Source organism: Felis catus, chromosome A3 (genome assembly GCF_018350175.1).
Source record: "Felis catus isolate Fca126 chromosome A3, F.catus_Fca126_mat1.0, whole genome shotgun sequence".
NCBI lineage: Eukaryota > Metazoa > Chordata > Mammalia > Carnivora > Felidae > Felis > Felis catus.
Window position 1 is genome coordinate 13,368,651 of NC_058370.1, and position 6,000 is coordinate 13,374,650.

Consider the following 6,000-nt stretch of genomic DNA (forward strand, 5'->3'; position numbering starts at 1 on the left):
GCTGTGGGGGCTGTGATTCTAAGTTGCGGGTCCCCTGGGAGAGGCGGGCAGCTGACTAGTGGCTCACCCCAGAACAGAGCTGACGCGATGAGGTGGTGACGCCTGGGAGCAAATGCTTCCTTTGCTAGTTAAGGACGATCCAGGAAGCCTCCTAACACACACCCGGGCCCTTCATACGGCACCTGCTGGAGGCCGGCCCCGCTGGGCTCCAACCCCCTGGGTTTCCAACCAACTGAGCGCCTTCCCCAGGTGGAGCCCCTTCCCCAGGTTGCTCGCTGGGACCCCTTCTCCCTGCAGGGGAGGGAACTGAACCGTGGCAGGGACAGGCGGGGACCCACAGATCCACACCGTGGGGCCCCTCAGGCCACCGATCCCGGGGATTCCGCAAGGCAGTGACATGACCTGTCAAATCAAGGGAGGGGATCACACTCAACCGAGACCTGCGGAGACCTAACCAAGTGCTGGGGGCTCTCGCTTGCGTCCTGACTGTGGACAAGCAAGGAGAAGAAGGCCCTTGTGAGGCAGCTGCCGAGATCTGCACACTCCCGGTGATGAGGACACTGCAGTTCCCTTTCAAAGAAAAACCCATCCAGTACAGGCTGGGACTGGCTCGGAAATACCTTGGCGGGAAGAGGGGAGGCAGCTGGAGGGAGCGGGCAAAGCCGGGTAAGTGCGGAATGTGGGTGAGGGGCAGATGGTTCATTGCGTTCTCCCGGTGGAAAATCTCCATGATCATTGTTTAAATGTGCTCAGTTCATTTTTTAAGATAGCTGTTCACTTGAGGAAATTTTGCAGGATGTGACAAAACGCAGACCGGGAACGTCCGCTCTGTCATTTTGCCGCTTCCCCGTGTGAACCGGGCGACAACAGGGCATGTCACGTGGCCACGGGCCCGAGACGGGACCTATTCCCGCCTCTTCTGCGGACGGGACTCTGAGACCTTCGGCCGGTCCCGCACGCAGGGGGAGGGATTGCGTCGACACCCGTCGGAAGCTACAGGCTTGCTCATCACAGAGCCAACCGGCTGATGGCGATTTTATGCAGAGCTGAGCACGACAGCCGGGGCCTGTCACCCCGGCTCTCGAGTGAAGATCCAGGGGTGTTTCCAAGCAGAAATAATGGGCCGCCGTGGCTGTTTAAAGAGGTATGATTTATCTCCGGGACCGCATCCAGGCTGGAGCTGCTGGGGACAAGCCCAGGCTCCCTGGCCGGCGACGAGGTTTAATGCCTCGGCGGCTTGTCTGCAGGTGGAGGACGGCTGAGCCCTCACGTGCCCAGCGACCGGGGGTCGGGGTGACCCGCGCGGGCACAGACGCAGCCAACACGGGCCTCTGCGGACAGCACGTCTGTGCACCCCAGGAGGTAGGAGATTTGGGGGTTTCTGTTGACTCTGAGCCACATGATGCTTAGCTGGGGCATCTCGGGGCCGGTGGAATGTTTGCAGGCAGAAGCATGTGGCTTGGTTGCCTTCATTACTCAAAAGCAGGAATTTCTGTCTCCAAAGATATGAATTATGTGCCTTTGATTGAGAACAGCTGCTGCAACCTCTGCACAGAAACGCCGACCCTTTGGGCCAATTCATCGGACCGTGACACGCACCACCAGGTGTCTACCCAGGGCCCTTCCTTCTCGCTCATGAGTCCCTAAACCTTGTCCAGCCCCCGCCCCTGTGCCCCTGTGACACTGCTCTGGCCATGAGGGGATGCAGAGGCTGCTGGGGGTTCTGGGCAAGTGCTGGTTTCCTATTTCAGCCTCCTCCTCCCTCCTCCTTTCCCTCCTCCTCCTCCCTCTTCCCCCTATTGCTCCTCCCTCCTCCTCCCCCTCCCACCTCTTTCACCTCCTCCCTCCTCCTCTCCCTCCTTCTTCCTCCTCCTCCCTCCTCCGTCTTCCTCCTCCATCTTCCTCTTCCCTCCTCCTTTCCCTCCTCTTCCTCCCTCCTCCCCCTATTGCTCCTCCCTCCTCCTCCCCCTCCCACCTCTTTCACCTCCTCCCTCCTCCTTTCCCTCCTCCTCCTCCTTCCTCCTCCCCCTCTTGCTCCTCCCTCCTCCTCCCCCTCCCACCTCTTCCCCCTCCTCCGTCTTCCTCCTCCATCTTCCTCCTCCTTTCCCTCCTCCTCCCTCCTCCTCCCTCCTCCTCTTCTACCCCCTCCTCCCTCTCCCACCCCTTCCCCCTCCTCCCTCCTCCTCCCCCTCCACCTCTTTCCTCCCTCCTACTCTCCCTCCTCCTTCCTCCTCTCCCTCCTCCATCCTCCTTTCCCTCCTCTTCTTCCCCCTCCTCCCCCTCCCTCCTCTTCCCTCTCCCCCCTCCTCCTCCTCCTCCCACTCCCTCCTCCCTGGCTGGGAAAGAGTGGCAGCATCTGCAGCCACGAGAGACGCCCAAGGGAGGGCAGGACAGCAGAACGAGCCAGCCTTGGTGACATCACGCGGCCCCCACAGCAGCCCCAGACCTGCTCGTCGGGAGTAAGGCCAACCACCACCGGTCAAGCTCCTGGAGCTGGTTTCCGTGGCTTCGAGCTGAGCGGGGTCCTGGCTGGGAGAAGCACGCACAGCTGGCCCCTGATAACCGAGGCGCCTGGTCCACTCACTGTGACCCGCTTGCACGGCACTGGGGTCCCCAAACTCACTTGTTCTCTGATGTACACAGAACATAGCTGCCACCCTGCATCCAGTGACCACGCTCTCGGTTACTCACTCCCAGGTGGGCTCAAGCTTCCACACGTGAATCCGGAATCGGCAGAACTTCTTCCGCTCCGACCATCTGATGCCTTCGGGTTCTCCGGCGGTGCGGTGGGCATCCTACGCGTTCCCTTCCCGGAACGAACACCTCTCGTGCCCTCTGACGTCTGCTTCCCCTTGTGGTGTAAGCAGAACCTGGCTGCCATTTGAGAATTCACCTTCCTACCTCTGTCCACGGGACCCCGAACCCAGGCCCTCGGGGAAAGGCGGGCCACAGGAGCCACCACTGCCCCACAAGGGGCTCGGTGACAGGAGGGACCTCAGCCGGCCGTCAGTGACTCTGGGGCTCTGATGGCATCCTGTTCGTGTCCCTGCACTTGGACCTGAGCGAGTGTGGGGCTGGAGCTGGAACCGTGGGGGGTTGGAACCACGCAGGGGGCACCTGCCGCTGCCCGGCCCCGAGGGGAGTCTGCAGGGGGCCGGCCCCAGGGGCGGTGCAGGGGGACACGGGAGACCAGCCCAACCCACGGGATGGCATCTGAGCCCCCAGACCCAGCTCTGCCCGACCACCAACACCAGTGCGTGAGCCTATTGAGGCCCCGGGCCTGAGCCCCTGAGTCGGGTCTGGGTCGCGTCACCACGAGCATCCAGCAGAAGGTTCGGTTTGGGGCAGAAGTGTCCGTGGCCCCTGGGAAATCTCCAGCCGGCCCGGAACCAAGAGGACATTTACACCTGCTGAGTTGACTGTTCGTGACCATCCTGGGTGGGCCTCGCCCGCTGCCCCGTGGGTCCTTCCCCTTGGCTGAACTCACTGAACTGTCAGGGAACGGTCACAGGGGGTGTTTTTGCTCACTTCCTGCCAGAAGAACACATTCTGGTCTGTTTTAAAACCCCCATGACGTAACTGTGCCCCCCGCACATGAGGAAACGGGAAGTTCTTGCCGCAGAGGGAACTCTCGGCACCTTTATTCCTGAGGCTTTGTTCAAGGAAAACACACCTGCCTGGCACTCCCTGCCGGGGCTCGAACTGTTGTTGCAGCTGCCTCCAGGGCCGGTTCCTGCACCCCAGCGCCCAGGTCTGCGGGGCCCTGTCCCCTCCCGGCCTCTCAGCTCCCCCTGGGCCTCCGGAGGCCGCTGCCCACCCGTCAAAGGCTCTGGCCTCCGGCCAGCTTTGTTCTGGGGATAAAAAGGCAGTGGTGGCCGAAGGGCTCTGCCTGCTGACCTCCAAGGAGGGGGGCTCTCGGGGCCTCTGCTGAGCTGAAGCTGCCGCCTCCCCGACGGCGAAGCGCCCTGAGCGCCCAGAAAGTTCGTGGCAGAGGCTCCAAGGGGAGAGATGGAAGGCCTCCAAAGCTGGAAACCAGAAAAGCCCCCACCCCCAGCCAGTGTCAGGTCAAGGGCAGGGCACGTCCCTCCTAACAGACTCTGATGCGCCCCCGGAATAACCTCCGCTGCTGGCCGCGACCCCTGCTGCAGTTCAGGTCCTCTCTGCTCTCTGGGGGCCCCAGCGCACCTCCAGTTCTGGGAGGGGGGGCGCGTCCTAGTTCCCAGAGCTCAGTGGTGCCCTGGCCCAGGCTCTCCCCGCCTTTCAGGAGCTGGTCTCTGGAGCATCACGCTCCTCGCCCTCCCGAGGCTCTGACGTCACCCTGGCCTGCAATCTTGGGTTGTCCAGAGATGACAGATTTCACTAAACCGAGCCCGGCCCCCCTGCAAACAGAGTCCCCATTATATTCCCCCACTCTGCTGTGCACGTGACGTTTGTTATTTCCTGGAAGTGTCTTGTTTGTTGATTTATTCACTTCCTTCTCTCCTGTCTGCACCCCACCCCCCAGGCTGGGCCAGGAGCCCCCTGAGGCCTGGGGCTGCGTCTAATTCTCTTTTGTTTCCCTGGGGCCGTAACAGGGCTCCAGTCCCCGGAAGGAGCTGGACAGGAGGCTTTTGGTCAAAGCCCCCTTTGTGTCTCAGTCCCTTCTTGTCTGGTGCCTCTTTCCCACCCAATGTCTTATCAATCCAAAACCTTGTGTGTCTGGCCAGTGTCGTTCACGAGAACATTCTGCGATGATGACATGTTCTGTATCTGCCCGTCCAGTGGGGTAAACATTCACTGCACCATCACAGGGCCCTTGACATGTGGCTAGTGTGACTTCGGAGCACAGTCAGGGAAGGGGCAGGGGAGCCCCCACGGCCGGTCACTCCCGTGGATCAGGGACTACGGGGGGTTGGAGGACAGGCTGGGAGGAGGTCCTTTCACCCCGGGGCGGACGGCAGGAAGGTTGTGTGGGAGGAGGGAGAGGAGCCTCAACGCCTGATGAACAAAGATTCAACCCGAACGGTGCCCTGCCCCGCCCTCCACGTCACCCTCCTCCACCCCTTCCTGAAAGCTCCAAGGGGTTGGGGACCAGGCTCTGCCCCTTTCTTGTCCCACTCTTTCTGGGGTGTTGTGCTCATGCAGGTGACCAAGATGGCCCTCTCCCAGGTCCAATTTCCAGACAGTGGGGAGGGGGAAGGAAGGAAAGAGAAGTCTCTCACTTTGAAGCCTGGAAGTCAGACCCCTCACTTCTCTTCCCAGCCCATTGGCCAGAACTTAGTCACAGGCCACCCCGAGCAGAGGCACAGGGAAGGAGTCGTGCTCTGTTCTAGCAGCCCCCTGTCCCACTGAGGGTCTGAGGGCTCTGTCTGTATAAAAGAAGGGAGAAGGGGCATAGAGAGACAGCTAGATGTTTCTGCTCAGAAGCACTTGGCGAGATCAATCACCTCACCACAGGACCCCCTCGGCCTTGCCAAGTTCAAGGGAAATAGAACAAATGTTGCCCCGTGGAGGGTCAAGTCATGTCCTTGTCTGCTTCCAGCTGGGGCTCGTGCCTGTGCAGGAGCCAGCTCTCTGTCCCAGCTGGGACCTCCCCCCGCCCCCCCCACACACCAGTTGTTGGAGTTGCTAGGAGTAACCTAGCCTCCTTGTGCCTCAGTTTCCTTATCTATAGAATGGGGGTGATAATAATCACAGGTAGGTTCGATCGTCAGAATTAAGTGAGTTAATTAACGTGAAACATCTAGAACAGAGGCTGGCACGTAGTGAGTATTAACGGATGTTCATGGGGAGAGAGCAGTGGAATAGTAAAGAGCGTTCACCCACATGCACACGAGCACACACACACGCACACGTATGGCACACACACACACACACACACACCCACACACACGCACACATACGCGCAAATGTGCCCACACACGGGCACACGGGCACTGAGTCTCCTCAGCCTGAGCCTTGGCCCCCGACCCCCACCCAGGTGCTCACCAGGACAGTGACAGGGCCGCTCCCGTCCCCGTA